The sequence below is a fragment of the Panthera leo genome, chromosome D3 (assembly GCF_018350215.1).
Source record: "Panthera leo isolate Ple1 chromosome D3, P.leo_Ple1_pat1.1, whole genome shotgun sequence".
Classification (NCBI taxonomy): Eukaryota; Metazoa; Chordata; class Mammalia; order Carnivora; family Felidae; genus Panthera; species Panthera leo.
The window spans coordinates 8,929,514-8,951,113 of record NC_056690.1 but is presented as its reverse complement, the minus strand read 5'-3'; the positions used below and the strand labels follow the sequence as shown (position 1 = coordinate 8,951,113).

Below are 21,600 nucleotides of genomic sequence, written 5' to 3'. Positions count from 1 at the left end.
GCGGTCTCTGTTTGGAGGAATTAATTATTTCAAGTGGCGCCAACCTTTGAGCTCGGTTGCTTGGAAAACCTTCCCTCCCTCCCCACTCATCAATGGGGATGCATCCCTGGTTAGGACCTGCCTGATGTGGAATGAAACAAGGAGAACTAAAAATACAGGCATTCTGGAGAGCTTTGGAGATTGCTTTTTATACCCCACCCTGCCCTGAAACGTTTTTTTGCATCAAGCCTTCACACTGCACACTTTTAAACAGATATAACACCCCCCCACACACACACTCAACTTCCCTCCCCCTGAGATTATGTGCACCCCATCAGAGATAATCCAATGAGCCGGCGGGCCACTGCACTCCCGCTGAATTACAAGGATTTCTCCTGCCAACCAAATATTTCATCCAGCTGTAGATATCATGAGGAAACGGCAAACAAAGAGAGAGATTTAATAACTGGAAATAAGACTAAGGATACAGATAGTTTAATTTTTTTTTGTATTGCATCTAATTGCAATCAACAGTAGACATCTGACACAGTGACAGCCTCAGCAAAATTGCTGCTGAGAGAACAGAATCTTTGTCTAAAAATAATCAGACATTCTGTGCACCACTGTTTGTTATAACGGTAATCGATGCTGGAGGCTTTGAATTCCATCAATTTATAGATCTGCGCCAGCCTGCCTGGCGATGGGGCGCGGTGCACTGGGGCCCTTGCCGGCGCGGGCAGTGCTGGGGCCCGGTGTGTGATTAAGATAAGCCCCGATTCCTTTCATACATTCCTTATCAGGGTCTAATTCTCCAGCAGGTAGAGATGTTCACAACAGTTAAAGATTAGTGCAGCTTCTCAGACGCCAAATTTGAGGGTATTGATCAATAAATCAAATCAGGCCAATCAATGGCCCAATCAGGAGAGTCTAGCCAGTGCATTATTACCGGCGCCTCCAAGCCAAGGCTTTTCATGGGTTTCATCAAAACAGCCTCACCTTGGCTTCCCGCCAGCTGCTGGCTTGCCTAATAGACTCCACAGCCGAGAGGGGCTCCTGCCCAGCGGAAGAGCAATAAATTTCTCATCAAACAGCCGATGGAGAAACAAGATGAACATCTGTTTTGCTGCAATGAAACTCCTGTGTTCTTCAGAATGCGCAAACCGCCTCTGACAGACCACCCCAAAGGCGGCTTCCCTGGCACGCGGCGGCCCCACGGAATATTCCGCCGGTTATTTCAATCAGGTAATTTAAGGAGACTTTTGCAGTCTTCTCTCTGCAGCTACCGGAGCTCTGCAAAGGCTGTTCCGGCACAGTCGATAATAAATGCCATCCTGGGACCCTGCAGTATGAAGGCAATTTTATGATGCCCATTATGTGGCAATGTAACTTCATTAAAAGCTGTTTATTCCCCCTAAGCATTTTAAGCACTTTGCCTCACCCATAAAGGAGGAGCCGGGAGGTTACTTTTACAGAAAGGGTTCTGGGCTGTATTTCTTCCCTCAATAACACGGAAGAGCCTCGCCCACTGGCCTTCTCACTTCAAGGAGACGAGGTGGCCCCAGTGCCCAGGAAGCCTGGGTGAGGACTGTTTTCCCCAGAACCCAGCCGTGTAAGGGCTGAGAGGTCCAAGAAAGGGGAGGCCTGGGAGGCCTCCATTCCACCAGACCTTTGTTCTGGATCCTGCAAGACAGAGATGAAGAAAGTTCTGGAATATGCCAGCCAAATGCAGCATTTTTTCAAACTGGGGTCCCTTGGACTATTCCTTTTGCTCTTCCATGTTGACACTAATCCAAAGAAATTATAACTTGGCCTGTGGTGAAGGCCCAGATTCTCTTCTGCAGAGATAGCTGGCAGCTGGAAGATCATCTCATGGCCCAGATTTGAATGCCACATGTCAAGGCTTCTTTGGCAGAGGTCTGCAGACTCCAGGGATGAGAGAATCAACTCTCAAGGATCTGCAAAATTTGTTTCTATCTCTTTAAAAAGATCTGTTCTTGTCATGAGCCCGAGGAGAGATGTATTGGAAGACGGCATTTTGGCCTCTGTGAAAGCAGAGGAGGAGAAAGGAGGGGAGTGCATGCTTCTGCAGTGGCGAGCAGCCTGCAAGTACCAGAAAGACTGAGAGCATGACGGTTCCCCTCTGTGCCTCAGTTTCCCCACCTGCCAAGTGGGGCTGATGATACCCATCTCTGGGGTCTGCTGTGGTGCAGAAAAGGTCCTCTTCAAAGAGTGATCACAAGGGTCCCTTAGGATTCTTCTCATTTGGATGAGCTCAGTGTCCAAGAGGAGGGAGAACACTGACTCAAGAGGGTCATGAGACAGCTGGGCCAGTGGGTGGCAGGCTGTGGGGCTGGAATTCTGTGTGGGATGCAGTGGGGCACATGAGAGGGTCTGGAAGGTGGAGCACATGGTGGAGGGGAACAGTTGGGGAGACATGTCTAACATGGTGGCATTCAGAACGAGGATAAAAACCATGGGCCCCCTGAAGATCAACCACATGCTATGTGAAGCTACAAGAAATAGAATAGTAACAACAACAAGAACAACAACAACAACAACAACAGTAATAGTAGCAGTGGTAACAGCCAATGCTATTAGCCCAAATTCTACGCCAGTCACTGTTCAAACTCATTTATTCCAGTTGTATAATTATCATCCCCATTTTGCAGATTAGGAAACTGAGACCCAAAGAGATAAACTTAGTCTTCCCAAGTCACAATGCTAGTAAACAGAATTAATTGTTAACATTTCTTGGCTCCTATTTTATTTTATTTTATTTTATTTTATTTTATTTTATTTTAGAGAGTGAGAGTAGGGGAGGGGCAGAGAGAGAGAGAGAGAGAGAGAGAGAGAGGATCCCAAGAGGCTCCATACTGTCGGCACAGAGCCTGATGCGGGGCTTAAAACCACAAACAGTGAGATCATGACCTAAGCTGAAATCAACAGTCGGATGCTTAACTGACTGAGCCACCCAGGCACCCCTCCTGGGTACTTATTTAATGCCAGAAACTGATCTCTGATCTGTGCACCTTATATGCATTCTCTTGATTTATCTTTGTAACACCTGTCCGGGGAGGAGGGCTTATTGTTATTACTACCATTTTATAGATGAGGAAACTGAGGCTCAGAGAGAGAAAGTGATTTAAGCAGATCAGTAGGGGTGGAGCTAGGACTAACATACATTCCACAGTCCTTGAAGCCTTTGGGGGCTATTTCCTGGCCTCCCAGGGGCTTGCCAGGAGGGGAGGAGACGAGGGGAGTTCACAGGTCCTCACAAGGCTCCCAGGTTCCACTATTACTAGGCAGTCAGAGAAACTTCCTGCACAGGCTTTGCCCAGCTTCCCTCTCAGTCTCCCTGCAGTGACCGCTGATCTCCTTGTGTCCTTCCCTGCCTCAGAGCCTGAGCTCTTTCCTGAGCCTGGTAAATGCCCACCATTTCCAAGATGCTACTTCTTCAGGAATGTTCTGCTGGGGCTCCAGAGCCCCTGCATTTCCCAGTCAGAACCCTCAGCACAGGCATAAATAATTTGACTTTGTTACAAGGTAACCATATCATAAACGTCTACTTTTCCCATTGTACCCAACTCTGTTCACCTTTGTATACCCAGCCACAGAGTAGGCACTTAAGAAATGTTGAATGATCAAAGTGGGGACCCCTGCCTTTTCAGTGTCCCTCAAGGCAACATGGTCCACATGTGGCAGAACCATGGGGTGCTCCAACTCTCCATAAAAAGAATCCAGGTACATGTTGAATTTCCAGTGTCCTTTTCCCTTTCCAGATGTGTACTCTTCAAATTCAGATCCAGTTCTAAGTATGTTCCCTGTTTGAAACGTGGGGACAGGGGTGGGTAGCTAAAACTGTGGTTTTGTAGGAAAGAGAGAGAAGGAGAGCAAGGGAGGGAGAGGAAGGAAGGAAGGAAGGAAAGGTTACAGAGAGGGGATGGGGTCATGGGTCCACGCTGGAGCCATGGAAGTTGTGAAACAAAGATGACCCAGTCAGAGGGCTGGACTTGTCAAACCAAGAGCAAATCATAATCCTGCCAGACCATGGGGCTGTCCGCCAAAAATACAGATTTGTGAAGGGGTATCTCATACAGAGAGGCCACAGTATATTAGATTTATCATACACTCCAGCCAAGATGTGCTGCTGAGATTTCGGGGCAAGATTTATTACACTGGCTGGTTTTTAAAATGAAAGTGAAAAGAGGATATTCTGGCAAAACCGCGGGCTGTTAATGGGGTGAGAATCACATAAAATGGATCATCTTCGAATCTCCTCGTATGCACAGACAGACTTTGCAAAAAACCCTGGAGTCTTCAGAAAAAAGACGCTCAACCCAATGTTTTCACACTGACCTGCCAGTTGACTTTAAGTGAATTATTCTCATTCCTTGGATGTGTGTTTCTTATTTGCAAACAACAGCAATAACACAAAATAGTAGCTCTTATTTATTGGTTGATTACTATTCACTGGACACTTTACATGAGTCAATCCTTTGAATCGTGGGAACAACCCTTTGAGACAGTGTTGCTTTTATACCCATTATACAGATGAGGAAACTGAGGTTCCAAGGTGTAGTCAGTCAGTGGCAAAGCCAGAATGCTAACCCAGACCTGGAACCAGCTGCAGTGAGAAACCTTCACTGACCTTCTGTTCTGAAAAGGTGGCTCTGCCCGTTCAGATCAAAGTTATGGGATACATTCAGACCTTATCATTCCTGTTCTCAAAAGAGAGGTTCTAACAAGGAAGGCCCAGTCACCCTCCAGTCCTGGTGGTATGTGCCTTTTGCAGAGACAGCTGCAGACAAAAAAAAAAAAAAAGAGTGATTTTATTTTGGTTTCTCCTGATGTTTGCTTTTGGGTTTTCAGCTTCAGCTTGTGCCAGGCAAAAGTGGGCTCTGCTCCCAAAGGCACCAAAAACATTTCAGAGGCAGAAACCACAGGAATGTGACATGCCAGAGGGGATTCAAACGTAAGGATGTGAAAGCCTCCTAGGTGAGGTGTCATGTCTGGCTAAAGGCATCCAGGATGGGGAGAACCAAAAACTCTAGAACAATGCTTCTCAATGTGTTTGTGTGTGTGTGGCGGGGGGGGGGGTGATTTTGGCCTCCAGGGCACATCTGGCAAGGTCTAGAGATACTTCTGCACTGTCACACTGGAGGGTGCTACTGCTGGCATCTAGCTGGTAGAGGCCAGTGGTGTTGCTAACCATCTAACAATGCAAAGAACAGCCCATAACAAGGAATTATATGGTCCAAAATGTCAGTCGTGTGTGAGGCTGAGACACCCAGAGCTGGGGGGAAATTTACCCTGGAGAACAGAAGACTCAGAGAAGGGGCACCTCTACATATTTGAAAAACAGGAGAGGAGCTCAGACCCCTATGGGCAGAGGAAGTTACACACAAGCAGGTTTCAGGTCACCGTAAGGAAGACAGCTCTGATAGCGATAAGTGAGTTCCCAGTCCTTAAAGGATTCCCCGCGTAAATGGTTAACTGCTGGGCTCTGTGGAAGGGAAATCAAGCCTAGAACAGGGAGCTGGATGCAATGACCTTTCTTTTTCCATACAAACCTGACACCGGATAAAGTTCCCAGGACAGCAATGAAGTTTGAGGTTCCTTCTGGAACCTTCCATGGATTATCTCATTTAACCCTGCCTAAGGTGGAAAGAGGTAAATCACCTGTCTGAGCTCACAAAGCTGGTAAGAGGGCAAGTTACCAGTTCAAAACCTGTGTCTGGTGGGTTTTAAACCTCATTTGGAAGATACTCCTCAAATACAACAATTCTCCTTTCACTCTGAAAGCACAGCCCCAACCCCAGGGCCAAGGACCCACCTGACTTATCACTGCCTTGATTTAGAATCAGTCAGAAAATCTGGACCCAGCATTTGAGACCTAAGTTCAACAGTTCAGCCCTCTCCCATGTTAAGGACACAAAAACAAGTTCCCTAAATGGCCCAGCCCCCTGCTTATTTTTTTAAACAAAAACACTGCAACCGGCAGTGAAAAGACATTGTCCCAAGCGCACACTTTAATTGATGTCCCCGACCATTCAGGAACATGGATGAAAGAAAACTCGCTTTATTAATAGGCCCTCATGCTAATTAGCACAATTTATTGTCAGGGAGGCTGCCCCTGCCTTCTGCAAACGTTACAAGTATGGACAAAAAAACTTTTGTCGCAAACTCAACACAGTACTACTGCGTGACCAAGACTACCAAGCCAGCCACAATGACAGGGGAAAAGCACAGGGCTTAAAGGGGCTGCTCCGAGGCATTGGATGTCGCCCTATACATTTATGACATAACTTGACCATTTCCCACTGATAAGAATGACCCAAATTTAAATGTCAGCCATTTCTGCACGAAAATACCCATTTCTTGCCACTTTGAGGAACTCCCTAATGACTGGGAAGCTTTGTGGAAAAGTGGAAAAAGGTGTGGGTGAGGGGGTGGGGGAGCTGGGTAAAAAACCTTAAATGTTTAATATTCAATAAATGTGTCAATTTTACATACAGAGGCAAATGGGTCTTTATTGAGGAATTGGTAAATTTCCTCCGAGAAAAGTAAGTGCATTTTAGCCTTCAAGGAGTCCCAGCTGAATAGAAATGGAATGTGATTTGTGATAAAACTCAGCTGCTCTATAAAAGACGTTAAATAAATGTTGCTGTTTCACCAGGGATATACAAAATTGATTGCATTATAGACTGATTCTAAGATGCTGCATCCCTGTACGGCCCCCTCATCAGCTTCCGTGTGTGTGGGAAGCTGCTTTCAGAGACAATTTAGACTACGTTGCAACTCCTATCCTTCATGCTGCAGCAGAATTTTCTAGAAATGCAACATTTCCCCTGCATGCTTTGTTTTAGGTTGAACTATAGGAAACTGCTATTTGACCATTTTTTATTTCCAAAAAAAATGACAATTTCTTCTATACCTATTTAATATTTCTGGTGGACTGGCCCTGTCACCTTGATTAAGGCCCTTGATACTTACTAAGGGAAATTTGGTGACTGTCTAAGGGTTGAGGTGTCATGGCTCCTTTAGTCTGTTCACCAGAGGGCACTCTGGGCCTGAGTGAGAATCTTGCCTTTCTTTCAGTTCAGCTGGGTGAGCTTGGGAGCATCTCCTGTCCTTTCTGAACCTCAATTTGCCTCATTTGAAAAATGGGTTCACTTCCACCTTTTGCTCAGGGTATTTGGAAAATCCAGTGAGGTAACAGATGTGACCCTAGCTGGTAAACAAATGTTCATGACCTGCCAATTATGATAAGGTATTTGTTGTTATCCAACCATGCCTCAGTGTGTGAGCAGATATGACACACACAGACCTGCCCTCAAGGAACTGATAAGGTCAGTGTCAACATATGACTTCTTCAGGTAAGAAATCAGGTTTCAGGGATTGATGGGTGGATTCAAACTGATCAGGAAGGCTTTCCAGGAAGGGGATGCCTGGACTCAAACACTCTCAGACATGTCCATGCTTTCATGCCCAGTGACACCAGCGGGTCTAGCGACCTCCAATTCCCAGCTGGATACCTGCATAGCCTCTTCGTGAGGTTCCCTGGCTTCATGCAAGCCACTCTTCCACCATCCCCTTCCTGCCTTGGCAGCCAGAGAGAGGATTTCAAGATACAAACTGGATGCTGGCACTTTCCTGCCTAAAACCTGCCCAGGCTTCCCGTCCAATTTCAGATAAAATCCAAACTTTCCAGGTCAGCCTGCAAGCCCTATGGGGCCAGGACCCTATGCTTTCCTCTAGCACATCTCTCCACAGTCCTCTTTACTTTGCTCCTACCATTCTGCCCCTTATTCTGGGCCTGGAAAGTGCCAAGCCAACTATATGGCCTTTGCTTCCACAATTCCCACTACCTGGACGCCCTCTCCTTCCAGTCTTTTGCCTACTTTGGTGGTTCCCAAAGTGTGGTCCTTAGACAACAGCAGCAGCAGTGTCACCCGGGACCTTATTAGAAATGTAAATTCTTAGACCAGCTCCAGACCTGATAAATCAGAAACTCTGGGGGTGATGCCCAGCAATCTTTTCAACCAGTCCTCCTCCGGCTGCTTCTGATGCACACTCAAGTCTGAGAACCACTGGCCTAGGTCAGTCCTACCCCGTGTCAAGGTTCAGCTTAGGCATTACTTCCTTAAGACCAGCACCCCCAAGATAAGGTCAGGTTCTTACTGTCTTGGGTCCCCACTCCCTGCAATTATGATGTAATAATTAATTGTTTCACGTCTGTGTCTCTTCATAGCTAGACTAGAAGCTTCCTCCATGAGGGCAGGTACCAATGTGCCCCAGCAAGTAATTGTGCCTGGCAGAGAGCAAGTGCTCAGTAGCTATGTGTTGGATGAACAGATAAATAATGCATGGAGAACAAATGAAGGCGTCCCGGACGAATGATAGACGTTCATAAAGAAAACAACCCTGGGAATCCTATTCGCCATCCACCAATCCATAGAATACCCCCAACCCCATCTGATGTCTGACCTTCTAAATATCACTCCAGTCGAGTCAGGGACCAATTACAGCAGTGCCTGGAAACGACCATCAAATTAGAAAGAAGGGGAGGGGGGGAAAAAGGCAAACCAGCAGAGAGGAGATTCCCATCCAGTGGATGAACAGCACAGTGGCTAAGCTGGACCACCCCCCCGAAGAACAGCAAACTCTCTCTCCTTCCCCAACAGTGACTGTGCAGAAAGCTTCCAAATAAAAACCCAGAGACTGACAAAATTGCAAGCAGGAAATCTGCCTGTCAGCTTGGAAGATCCCTGTCCCACAGTCGTCTGAATCTACAGGCTGAGAGACAGAGTCTGTATGAAGCCCTGAGTTTACTGGAAGCTTCTTGATGCTCCATGGCAGTTTGTTCTGCTCTCTTGGAGCTAAAGCTAGAAGGGAAATCACTTCCTTTCCTATAACTCAGAGCAATTATATTCTCTTAACGTGGACATCTGGCTCGCTGCTGCTCTCCTTACTTATGTTTTCCAAATGCTATCAGTTCTGGGAAGATCAATTATTACTGAAAAGTCGAGAAACGCTCACCGGTTATTTGCATTGATTTGGTTGACAAGACACAGGTTCCTTATGAACTATGGATGTCTGTGGAGGGGACAGGGAGGAGAAAAATGCAAGAATCCAGGAGAGCTCAGGCATTGGAGCCTCTACCAACTGCAGGGACCAGAGGAGGAAGAATACTTTGCTCAGGATGGGGGACACTGAACTGCCCTCCCAGAGCCCCCCAAACAAAGCCGTTTCTGTAAAGACAAATGGGTAGCCAGCGTCGGCCAGCACTGCAAGCAGCCACGACGATATAATTGGCCTGTTACCGCATCATCTTTAATCAATAGGATCCGGAGTTTCCACAGCTTGTACAGCCCAAATCTCCCTGGCAGCCAAGAACCAGCGGGTTGTTAAAAGGCCCGATAGTTCTGCCTCGCTAATGGGTGGCTTGTTCCCTCAACCCTGCTGATTTTTTAAATAAACCTAAATTCCAATAATTGTTTAATGTTTATTTTTATTTAGTTCTGGTTCAGATGCTCTGCGTCTCTCTGACAGAAATTGATATCTGGCTCATGGTGAGCTTTATTAAAACACACACATACAGACACAAACACACATACACTCACGCATATGCCACACACCCACTGGGAAGTGGTTTACTTATTTGGTTATTTATCTAGCTGAGGTGTAGACCCACGCATCTAGAGAAGATGGACCAAAGGACAAACTTGCCAAGCTCTGCTTTCTCTCTGGCTCCTTCCCAGGGAAGTGGGGAGAGACCTGCTAAGCTTTCATCAGGGAGCCCTATTCTTCATTCGGGCAATACACATAGGTTATGTCTGGCCTCTAGTTGTGACCTTGCTGGAAACATCTCTGACTTCTTCAGTGTCTCTGTGGGCACATGATGGAATGACTCACCAGAGAGGGCACCCTGCTCCTTTCCTGTATGTGTTCAATATAAACCCCCCTGGCCACCTGTATAAAACAGGGACATGGGTGGAGGCTTACCTGTCCCTGCACAGGAAACCAGGAGGCAGAAAGTCTCAAACTGCTTGCACTGGGCTGGAGAGAGACCTCTCCACCTTCATATAAGCCCGGCTTGTCTTTCCATCTGGCGTGTCTGAGAAAAGCCTAGGCGAGTCTGAGTTAAAGGCAAGGTTTTTCAGTGCTTTCTCAGTCCTATCTTTGGTGCTTGTACTGCAGGCTTATGCTGTGCCTTTCATCATAAGAGGTTCATGCATTCGCTCACAGAATCACTACAAACCGATGACCTGAAAATCAGGCTTATCAAACTGGAGACTTTCCTTCCCGCACACTGTACTCTGTCCATCAAACTGGGGGTTGTCTTGACTTTGCTATCTTCTTTACCCCTAAGTAAAACCAGGCACTGAGACCTGTGATGTCCACTATGGATGGGGGTATCCCAGCATCCATTCCCTCCTTCTGATACTACTGCCACCTGCTGGTTCAGACCCGTGAGGCTTCACCAGGGCTACCGTGAAACCTCTTGCGGGCCTCTCCCTGCCTCCTCACTCCTCCTCCACTGATTTTCAGACCTCCACCAGAGTTGCTGATCCCAGACACAGGCCTGATCTTGTGACTCCTTGATCCTTCCCCAGGGCCTCCTCTTGCTTCCTGGGAGATGCCCAAACAACTCCCACGGCATTTACACTCCTTTCCATTCTGTTTCCCTCCACCCAAGCCTTTCTAGTGCATTTGGCCGTAGATCAAGGACCCAAACGCTGTAGAGGGACAATCTGCCACTATTTTCGCCTTTCCAACAAACAAAACATTATAGGAAATAGTGTTAAAGTGCCTCTTTCCATTGGAGACAGGGAAACTTTGAATTACCAAGAAGTTTCTGCAGCGGGTACGAAGAAGTGTTGGAAAGAACCCAGGTCTGGTCATCAGAAGAGCTGGGTTTGCTTCCACTGCAGCCACTTACCAGCTGTGTGTCCTGGGCACGTCACCCCACTTCTGTGATTCTGGGGGTGGCTGCCATGTGACTAATAATCTCATCCTGGGAGGCTTAGGCCCAAAGCTCAGGTTCAATCCTTCACCACTGTGGGGGCCTGCTATTGTTGGCACCCCAATTCTTGGAACTGATTACCTCAAATTCTAACCACCACCAATCCCTCCCCTTCCACTGAAGCATTCAAGTGCCCCCCCACCGTCTGTACCTGGAATTTGCTTCCGTCTGTAGCAAGCCACCACAGACAACCTCTATCTAGCAGGCCCTCTATTTTCCTTGGAGGGCCCATGGGTCACTTTGCACCCCTCACCCCACTGCCCTCTGGGCCCTGCTGTCTTGCCACCGGCCACAGCAGCGGAACCAGGTTTCTGTGCAGACCCACGTTCTAATAATTGTCCCCATACATACGGCGTGTACTCTGGATCTATTATCAGCTAATGAGTAAATAATATTCTGTTCTAAATCCAAAAGCGCTATTAGATACCAGAGGGGGACTAATGGGTGTTTTAAGACCCCTTTAATCACATATTAACGTGCCGCGAAGCAGGCTGTGGAGCCCATATGCCAACCGCCCTGCGAACAAGGAGGCTTCTTTCCTTTAAGCAAAGAACAAAGCGGAAAAAGAGAGCAAGCCTTCGCCCCTGGGTCTGGTCAAGCAGCCAGGCCAGCCCTGGGGCTGGAGGAACCCCCCCAAAGCTGCTTTGCTGTCTCTGAGTTAGAGGGATGTTGCCGAACCTGCCTCTCCTTTTTGAGGGTGTTATTGGGAAAGGGGTTGGGGCTAGTGTCCTCAGGCCACCATAACAAAGTACCATCAATGGGGGCCTTAAAACAACAGAAATTTATTCTCTCACAGTTCTAGAGGCCGGGAGTCTGAAAGTCAGCTGTTGGCAGGGCCGTGCTCCCTCTGAAGGCTCTTGGGGAGGAGGCTTCCTGGCTCCTTCCAGCCTGTGGTGGCGGTCAGCTGTCCTGGGCTTTGCTTGGCTTGGGGCTGCACCGCTCCCATCTCTACCTCCATAGTCACAGGGCCTTCTCCCTATGCGTCCTCTCCTCACACACCAGTCATTGGATTCAGGGCCTACTCTGATGCGGTATGACCTCATCTTATTATATCTGCAGAGACTCTTTTCAAATAAGGTCATATTCTCAGGTTCTGCATGGATGAGAACTTTTGGGGGACACTATTCAACACAGTACAGGGGTGAGGGTCTGGGTGTGGTGGGGGAGGAAGAGGCTCAGATATGGAGCCTTACTTCTGAGTGACTGTAACACGAAGTTCCTGCCATTTTGCCCTCCTCTGGCCCTGCCCATCACACATTCCAGAAAAGTTCCAGCACCCGACCCAAATTCCTCCCACCGATCCATCGTGTCATATTAGCAACTTAGTTTCTTATTAGCCACTTCCCATCGCATCACATTAATATTTGTTTTCCCTAATACAATGCAGGAGTCTTCTCAGATTAGCAACTTTCTCATCACATTAGTGGAAACAACTCCTAATACAATACAATCCGAATATGACACAGTCTGATGGAGAATTGCTAACGCAATCCGACTCCCCTCTGCCTTGGTACAGGAATGTCGTCCTGTTGTTGAGCAATGTGGGGGCATGCTGAGACAATCAAGCCCCTGGTGAGCAGAGTCACACAGGCCACCCTCGACAGATGGAATGAGATTTGGGTCTCCCCAAAGGAGGAGGTCTCCCTTAGAAGGAACCAATGCAGGGGTCTCTCCTGTTTCCACACCCATCCTACTCCCATAAGGAACATTCTGGCTCTTCTCCTAAACATCCAAGGAACCTTGGAATCTGCAGGAAAAAAGAGACAGGTAGAGAGAGGGGTACATTATACCTTCCACAACCTAGTTCTCTGAAGCACTAACTTTATTGGTGTGACAAGGCAAGGCTGGCATTGCCAAGGTTAATTCATCAAGGATGTGTAGACACAGCAGAGCTAGGGCGATGTGAGGAGCCAGCAAAGCGGGCTGTTGTGCTGACAAGGCCGCCGGGGATGGGGGTGATGACACTGAACTGGTGACAGGCTCTCACAAAGTGGTTTAAGGAAAATCCCACTCGAGCCTGCTTGAGCTTTGGACTGACTTGGGTTCAAATCTATCACTGCCATGTCCTAGCTGGATGATCTTGGTCATGTAATTTAAATCTCTCAGTGCCACAGTTTCCTACTCTGTAAAATGGGGGGAAAAACAGGGCCTACCTGTGAGGTTATGAGTCAATGAGATATGAACAGAAAATATTTAGAAGCTTGCATAGCACTTGGCATGTGAAAAATCAGCCTTAAGACACAGTCATGGCGAGGAATGCAAATCCCAAAGTAAGTCAAGTTCAACCACATGTTCTGAGTGAGCTCTGGGCTAGACACTGTGAAAACACAAGAAGTTGAGTCTCTCCTGTGGAGGCATGATGAAGAACCGGGAGGCAGGGGTCATACCATGAGAAGTCTTCAAGCCAAACCAAGGAGTTTGAACTTCATCTTCAGGCAAACTGGGAGCCATGGAAGCAAAAGGCCTCAAGTTTTAGTAGAGCTGAGGGAATGCAGGCCTGTGGGGACAGGAGACGTCGTTTCCCTTGCTGCCAAACCACCTGTCGTACTACTGGCTCCTTAAGTCCTGGCAGAGGGAGAGGCTGAGGGATGGCAAGAGATGGAGACAGACAGGGGCAGAAGAACAGCGAAGAAGCTGAGTGTGGGCTTCTCTGTGGCAGCGCTCACTTTCCTGCTCTCTCTGCCAGCCTGTCTGAGAGACTGGCAGAGCCCCCGGCCCACTGTAAACTATCCCAGGCAAGGTTGCCGAATAATTCTCACTGCCTCAGCATGGCAGCCCACGTGGTAGCCAAGAGCCTGCTGCCAAGAGGCAAGTGGCCAAGATTCCCTTCCAACAGAGACATCCTCTTGCCAATCAGAACCCGGCCTGCACACATCTAGTAAAATCGGACTGTTTGCCATCAGCCAAGCGGACACAGTCAGGACTTCTCGACCCTCCCCACCCCCATCCCCAAAGCCTCCCAGCAAGAAGGAGGGTCCACACCCCAAGGACCCAAGCACCTGCCCCCTCCACATTTAACCTCTAGGATCTACCTGCTGAAATCACAGCCTCCGGAGTTAAATGCGTGGGTTCAAAGCCCGGCACCTTCAACTGAGCAGCTGTGCAACCTGGGGCAAGTCACCTAACTTCTATGAGCCCCATCTGTGCCTACACAGTGCGATTTATAACAGTTTCTGCCTCACAGAGTTGTTGGGGGATTAAATGAGATCATATATGAAAAGTGCTTTCCTAACAACTGGCATTTAGTCCATGCTCAATAAATGTTCATTTGGGGCAGCTGTAAGATACTTCATCTATCTGGAACTCAGCTAATAGTATCAGCTATCCAGGACAGGGCTAGGGACCAGAGGATTAGCAGAAAAGGCCTCCGAGCAGTTAAAATAAATGCAGAGTCAACACATGGAATGTCCAATCATGAAACCACCCTAATATTTATATAATATTAGGGTCCTATAATTAAATTTCTTAGTGTTTATTTTTGACAGAGAGAGAGAGCGCAAGCAGGAGAGGAACAGAGACATACAGAGACAGAATCTGAAGCAGGTTCCAGGCTCTGAGCTGTCAGCACAGAGCCCCATGTGGGGCTCGAACTCATGACCTGAGCCAAAGGTGGATGCTTAACTGAGCCAAGGAGGCGCCCTGTGGTTCTATAATTAATAATAGTAATAACCACTACTACCAAGCATTGCGCATAGCAATTTAAATACATCTTGTCATTTAACAAGTAGCGTGCTGGTAAATGCTTAACCACCAGTTCTCTGGGGAAAAAAAAAGAGAAGTTTTGATGTGTACCATTTCCGTGTGTAAATTCTTCTACCATGGTCAACTTCTAGCTCCCAGTGTGACGTCACCCTACACCTAGAACTGGGAAGAACAGCTGGTTCTTATCAGCCAGCTCTGGTCACCACTGCATTCACTGACTCTACATCCCCTATGAGGTCAGCGATATTTTAGCTCCATTTTCTAGACAAGGATAGCAAGGCTCAGAGACACAAACTTCCTTCCCTGAGATGACACAGTCAGCAGGCTGCAGCAGCACTATGATTTGGACCCAGGTCATGTGGATTTCGAAGCTCGCTCTCTGCACGTGGCCCAGTCCCCAACCTTCGTTTAGCACAATACTCACTTTTTGGTAAAGATGGGTGATAGTGAGTGTGTGTCCTCCCCCTCAAACCTGTGCCCACCTCTGTTCAATCTGGAGGCCACTTTCCTGGTGAGGTGTCTCTGCTCTGGTTCTGCGGATCCTCCTGTAGTCACACCCACCGTGCCCACCCTGACCTGGCCCCCGCCATGACCTCCCCACCACAGACATCCAGACACCTTTAGAAGATTTTTAAAAAGTCATCCACATTTCGTCAGGATTAAGTTGATAAAAGAGGATCAGGAAAAAGAAATCACATCATGTATGATATCCCAAGCTACATATCACTGATTGCTGTTACTGTTTGCACAAAGTTAGCAAGCCTACAAAGCAGGGACTGTTTGAGTGAAGGACAAGGAACCTTTCATTTTACTTTTAAGAAGTGAAGCTGGGTGGTAGTTTTCTCAAACCACTGTGAGGCAACGTCAGAGTCCACTTACTGGGCCAGCAGTGTGTCTGGGCAGGTGTGACCCACTGTGCCAAAGGGCAGAGGCCAGCATGCATTCCTAACAAAACAGCTGACAGGCCCACATGCCCCACATCCTCACCTCCATAAGCAGCCCCTCAAGACACAGGGACCACGTCCGCAGCATCTGCCTGTCCTCTCCACTTCTCAAACTTTAATGCACACGAGAATCACCCAGGATCTTGTCGAAGTGCAGATTCTGATTCCAGAGGTCCGGTGTGGGGCCGAGTCCCTGCATTTCTCAACAGGCATTCAAGTGATGCTGATACCGGTTCGTGGTGGACCGCACTTTAAGTAGCTAAGGCCTAAATCCCAAACACTCAAATCCCCAAATTGCCTGTGCATCCCCTAACATTCCTCCGTGTCTCAAGGTTTTATAAATCCCCGAAGCAATTATAGCTTGACTCCTAATCACAAACACCTCCGAGTTTGCCGCAGTCCATGCGGGTCTCTCACTTCCACTCTCCATGACTGCCTTGTCTTGTTCTAACTCTTATTCAACAAATACCAAGTGCCCACTCAATACCAGGCCTGCACCGGTGCTGGGAATATGGAAAGACCAATCCCTGCCTGATAGTCTCCTTCATCTGTCAGGAAAATGCCTAGAATCTGTGAGCTCCATTTCCAGGTAGTAGCAACAGCAGATACTTAGGTAGTACTTAGTAGGTACAAGGGACCATTCCAAGCATTTATAAATACTAACCCTTTTAACACACCCTAATCACTGGTCCAGTGATTAACTTCATTTTACAGGAGAGGACTAAAGTTTATGGAAATGAAGTCACCTACTTGCTAAGGATTATGTAACCTTGAAAATGAAACTATTTAAGCCCCCACAGGAAAAGAAAGTTACATATTTGTGACTAAAGGATGCTCTTGGGTAGTGTCATGAACTTGATCCTGGCAGGGAAGAGTGGGAGTGAGTCAGTAGATACCAGCAGGTAAGTAGTTATACCCGACTGGGGCAGAGGCTTATATAATTTAGGACTCTTGGTTGTAAGCAGCAGAATCCCAACTCAAAGTAGCTTAAGCATAAAAGGGAAACTGTTGCTCACCTATCTGAACAATGCAGGAGTAGCTTCAGGCATGGCTAGATCCAGCAGCTCAAACAATATTGACAAGGTTTGATTTCTCTCTCTTAGCCCTGCTTCCCTCTGAGGTGTTCTTCTTTCTCACCAGGGCTGGCTTTCCCAGGGTCGCATTCTCCCAGAAGAAAAATGACTTTTCTCCCCACCATGTTCATACATAAGTCACAGGGAAGTTTTATTGGGATGAAACCACATCTACACATGTACATATTATATTGTCCATGATTGCTTTCCTGTTACAGTGGCAGAGATTAATAGTTAAAAACCACATGGCCTGTAAAGCATAAATGTTTACTATCTGCCCCTTTCCAGAAAAACTCATTTTAGACTGCAATAGCAACAATTGCAGCACTTAGCTAACATAAACTGAGTGCACAGCTTATACCAGATACAGTTCTAGGCACTCGTTTGTTTCTTCAAATATGCATTGAGGTGGGAAAACTAAAACCTAAAGAGTTAAGAGCAGTCAAGCTCAAGGCCAGGTAGCCAGCAAGCAACAGAGCTGGGTTGTGAATTCAGTAGCATGACCCCAAATCCCATACTCTTAACAGCTCTGCTAATCAAACAAGGGTCTTCTGGAAGCTTCAGTAGGTAGATTTTCTAAATCAGGGTGTGATTTTCCAACTACTGGTTGGAAACACACCCACACATGCGTGCACACGTATTTTCTGAAGTATAAATGCTAAAGTGAATGGTGAATCCCACACAGGGTCCCCACTGCTCATGAGCTCTTTAGCGTTGTCCCATCAATGCTCTGATGGAAAGAACTGTCCTAACGAACCACTGGGGTCTCCCAGTGGACAGAGTGGCCCAAACCCCCATGAGCTGGCTTAGACTTCATGTCCCAGAAGTAGGGGCTTTAACGCTACTTAAGTCCAACATGAGTGCCAGCCTCTGCCCACCAAGGGCTCCAGGCAGGAACTCCAGTGATAAACCCACCTCTCTTGAGATGGGGTCTTACCAGGTCCCATCATAATCTAGGGAGCCCACGAACCTCTGATGTTTCTCATTAATTTGTAAAGCCCTGCCTAGGAAGTTGCTGAGGCAGCCCCAAGGATGGAGTCTTGTCTCCTGCCCTCAGTGGGTCATTGGGACACTTTGGGCTGGGGGGATAAGAGACCTTTACTGCCAGTAGAGAGAGGGAGGCAGGGGTTGGTAGTCAGAGGCACGTCCCATATTCAAAAGAAAGTTCAGGGTTTCTTATATTCTTGCGTTCAAATTCTGGTGCTGCCACTTAAGAGCTGTGTGATCCTGACCCAGGTGTTTCCTCTCTCTGAGCCTCAGTTTCCCCCTCTGCAAAATGGGTACAATGGTAACCCCATTGAAGAGTACCTGTGACTTTAAGAGATAACTTACAGCAAGCGTTTGGCACAGCATGTGAAAACTAAGAAAACAGGCTTTGCGGTTAGACTGGCTTAGTTTCAAATCCTGTCTACACACTGCTGTGCAACCACTACTTTGCTGAGCCTCAGTTTCCTGACCTGTATAATGGGAATCATTGCAGAACTTGCCTTAGGGGTTGTTGTGAGGATCAACTCAGCTTATGGGTGGTTAGGACTGACACAGTAAAATGCTCAGCAGCTTTAGCTTTTTTCTTTTTCTTATGTCAGATGGGTAATGGGACAAGGTCTTAACAAGATTTGAGGGAGGCACGTGTCACATAACAGTGTGAACACCCAATCATCATGCTTAAGAACTACGAAAGGATCAGCTCTAGCTTTTAAAGATTACGTTCAACCAAGGCACACAAGAGATGATCATCTTAGCAATGCAATGTACCTTTACTTTCTGAGCTAAGGGTAACAGAAACTGGCCTCTGGGAAGCCTGTCCCAGCCTCTGGGGAGGTGATCTACTGTTCCATAGCTCTGATGCTGGGAGACCCAGGCCCACAAATACCCCAGCTCCAAACAGCTCCCTGCTGCTAAGGTTTGGGGCCAGGTCCCCAGAGCAGACATCCCTCTGATGGTTTCTTGCATCAGTGCCCCCCAGGGCTGTGCTAACATAACTGATGGGGGCCTTCGGTGCTCTGCTCAGGGCCTCAGAGCCAGGGAAAGGTGGTCTAGCTGGTCCTTGGACATGGCCAGGTCCTCTAAGGACCCAGCCCAGGACTCACTTCCAGGCCACAGGACTCTGAGCTCTAATGGCCCACCCCCCTGAAGAACTGACATCCCTCTGGGAGGCCATTTCAGATCTGCCATGGCCAAGAAGGAACCCTGGGCTCCTGTCTGCTCCTCACTCTTTCTCCCAGCATCTTCCCCATCTCAGGAAAAGGTGGTACATCCATCCAGATGCTCAGGCCAGGAGTCCGGGAGGCATTTCCATTCATTCCATTCTGCCACATTAAATCACCTACCAGTGAGCCCCATCACCTCCACTTTTAGTGAAGCCCAAACCATTCTCCACCCCCACCCAGCTTCCTCCAGGCCATGTGCTTGCCCCCATAATACTGTTTCAGAGAGATCCCTAATAATGCTTTTGGATGGCCTTCTGTCAGTTCTGTGGGTACTGAGTCAAAAACCCAGACCCCCCCTCCCCCCCCCCCCCCCCATGTAGCTAAGGAGCCTGCACAGCTAAGTGTAGCTCTGCTCTCCCCCTGCACTTCCAACCTCCGCTGGCTCTGGTCACAAGAGCTCTCAGTCCCAGAACAACCCTCTCTGATAAGATCCACACACATGTGCACATGCAGACACGCACACAAACCCAGACACTCAGATATTCACAGGGGTAAAGAAGCACACACCCAGACACAGAGATAAAAACACACGTACCCAGACACATCCTACACTACCCAGACACGGAAACACACCTCACATCCAGACACACACCTCTTTCCATGGCAGACTCCTTATATTTCATAATCCATTAAATACCCCCTTCCCCTGCTGCTCTACCATGGCACGTTGTTGATTTGCTTTGTAGGACCACAATCTGTGATTCTTTTATTCTATTTGTTTATATGCTTCTCATCAGTTCCCCCCAGCCCTCTCCTAGACTGTTCATATCCTGAAAGACCATTTTTCTTTTGTTCATTGCTATATTCTCGGCACCCAGCATACAGTAGGCACTTTATAAGTATTGAAGGAAGGAAGGAATAATCCCCTAATCTCTTTTCTATTTTAATAAGGGGCTATACTTGTATGCTTGTCTACGGTTAAAGTGTCCTGGAAAAACAAATAAATGCGGAGCAGACAAAAGGGGGCTACAAGTTGAGGAGATTTACCTTTCACTCTGTGCTCATCTTTAATGTCTCAGTTTAAAAGATGATGTGTATATTGCTTATAGAGAAATGTATCCTTGAAAATTAGTATTTTAAAATAGGATACGCCAGGGGTTCTCCAAGCTGGCCCAGCATTCTGGCTCGAGAGGCCAGGCTGGGTTCCCAGGTGGGTGCTGTCAGCACCTTTCTGGGTAGGAGCAAGGGGTCCAAACATCAGTTGGGTTTGAGAGCCAGGGGTCTGCATGACTCGCTCCAGGCTTGAGGGGAAGGGGCTGGGGTAGAGGCCTCATGTGGGTCCCATTTCCTGCACCCTCTATCTTCATGGCCAGCCTGTGTCAAAGAAGGAAATTAAGTTTGTCTAGGGCTGGATGCTCCTGAAGCCACACAGCCAACTGTGAGAATCAAGGGCACAAGGACAGAGACTATAGTTTAACAGTTTTTCTAGACTCTTCCTAGGAATGGATGTGGAAGAGACTGGACTATAATCACAAAGCCTGTCCTCATACCTTTTTTAAAAATAGAAAGTTATACATTACACATAGAGCCCTGTTCAATATCATAATCTCACCAAATTTCCCTTATTCTGAATGGTTTAAAAATATTTTGTAACAGGATTCACGGGGCTCCCCATACTGCAGTCTTGCAGCATCATGTAGGTGCTCCAGGCTTTTCAAGTGGCTCTTCCCTCTCCAAATCCAGTTCCTTGCCCAATGCCAAGCTGACTTTTCACCCTGCTAAATCACATGATGACTGACTTTCGCCAAGTGTCTGATCTTAAGAGAAGACAGAGCTTTAGAGGAAGAGTGGGGAGGAGGTGGGAGAAGGGGAAGAGGAGAAGGAGAAAACAACCCAAAGGGGCCTCCAGTTGGTTATTTGCTATTTATCTTCTTGCCCCCCACCAACACTGCTGAGTCCTTCCTATTTGTAGGGTGGAGAGAAGAGGGGATTGTCTCTGATCCTCTGTTTTCACCTGAGATAATTAAAACCTGTTTTCCTATTAACTGGTTCCACTGATGGCTTTCTGCCTAGCTTCTTCTCTTTGAACCTCCTTGAGTATGTCTCTATGGAATCATGTTGGTCCTCTGCACATCTCTACAGGGATTTGGTCTAATATTGGTCTTTTGAAGGTCCCATTTGCTCTACTGATCCCTGGACAATCTCTAGTTAAGACAATATGGCATCTTATGCCTAAGTTCCCCATAATGTCTGCAAGGACAGTCAGTGAATATTCTCCTTCAAATTTCCCTGGAATATCTGTAGCTGTTACTAAAGCCATGGATTACTATCTCTGAGTGACCCTTTCATCCTCTCTAGCTCCCTTCACCAGCCTAAAAATGACTTAGAGAGATGGCAAATATAGCATTAAAGTGCTCACTGTCACCTCTCACGTCTGTGGCAGACATTACTAATGGATTGCCCATTTGGTCAGCTGGATCTCTACAATAGAGTTCAAATCAAATCAATTGTTACTCATCCCCCACCATTCCTTGTTCAGACACCTGCAAAAACCTTGAACCTGACCTTCTAACTTCTCCCCCTGTCTCCTTTCCCAGAGTGATTGTTTTAAAAAAAAGCTTTTATCTTTTTTTTTTAATTTTTTTTTTTAACGTTTATTTTTGAGACAGAGAGACACAGAGCATGAACGGGGGAGGGTCAGAGAGAGGGAGACACAGAATCTGAAA

The 21,600-nt window shown here is 47.4% G+C and overlaps 1 protein-coding gene, 1 long non-coding RNA gene and 1 other non-coding gene across 10 annotated transcripts in view; 1 reads left to right on the top strand and 2 right to left on the bottom strand.

Annotated features, from left to right (window-relative positions):
* The window catches only part of CUX2 (cut like homeobox 2), a 282,488-nt gene that overhangs the window by 134,924 nt on the left and 125,964 nt on the right, over positions 1–21,600 (bottom strand). The gene's annotated exons all lie outside the window — the stretch shown is intronic.
* Positions 7,274–9,473, top strand: LOC122204226. The gene is made up of 2 exons (XR_006195563.1): positions 7,274–7,355; positions 8,231–9,473. It is a non-coding gene; the product is annotated as an uncharacterized LOC122204226 (long non-coding RNA).
* LOC122204316 lies at positions 18,305–18,408 on the bottom strand. Its single transcript, XR_006195612.1, has one exon. It is a non-coding gene; the product is annotated as a small nucleolar RNA U13 (small nucleolar RNA).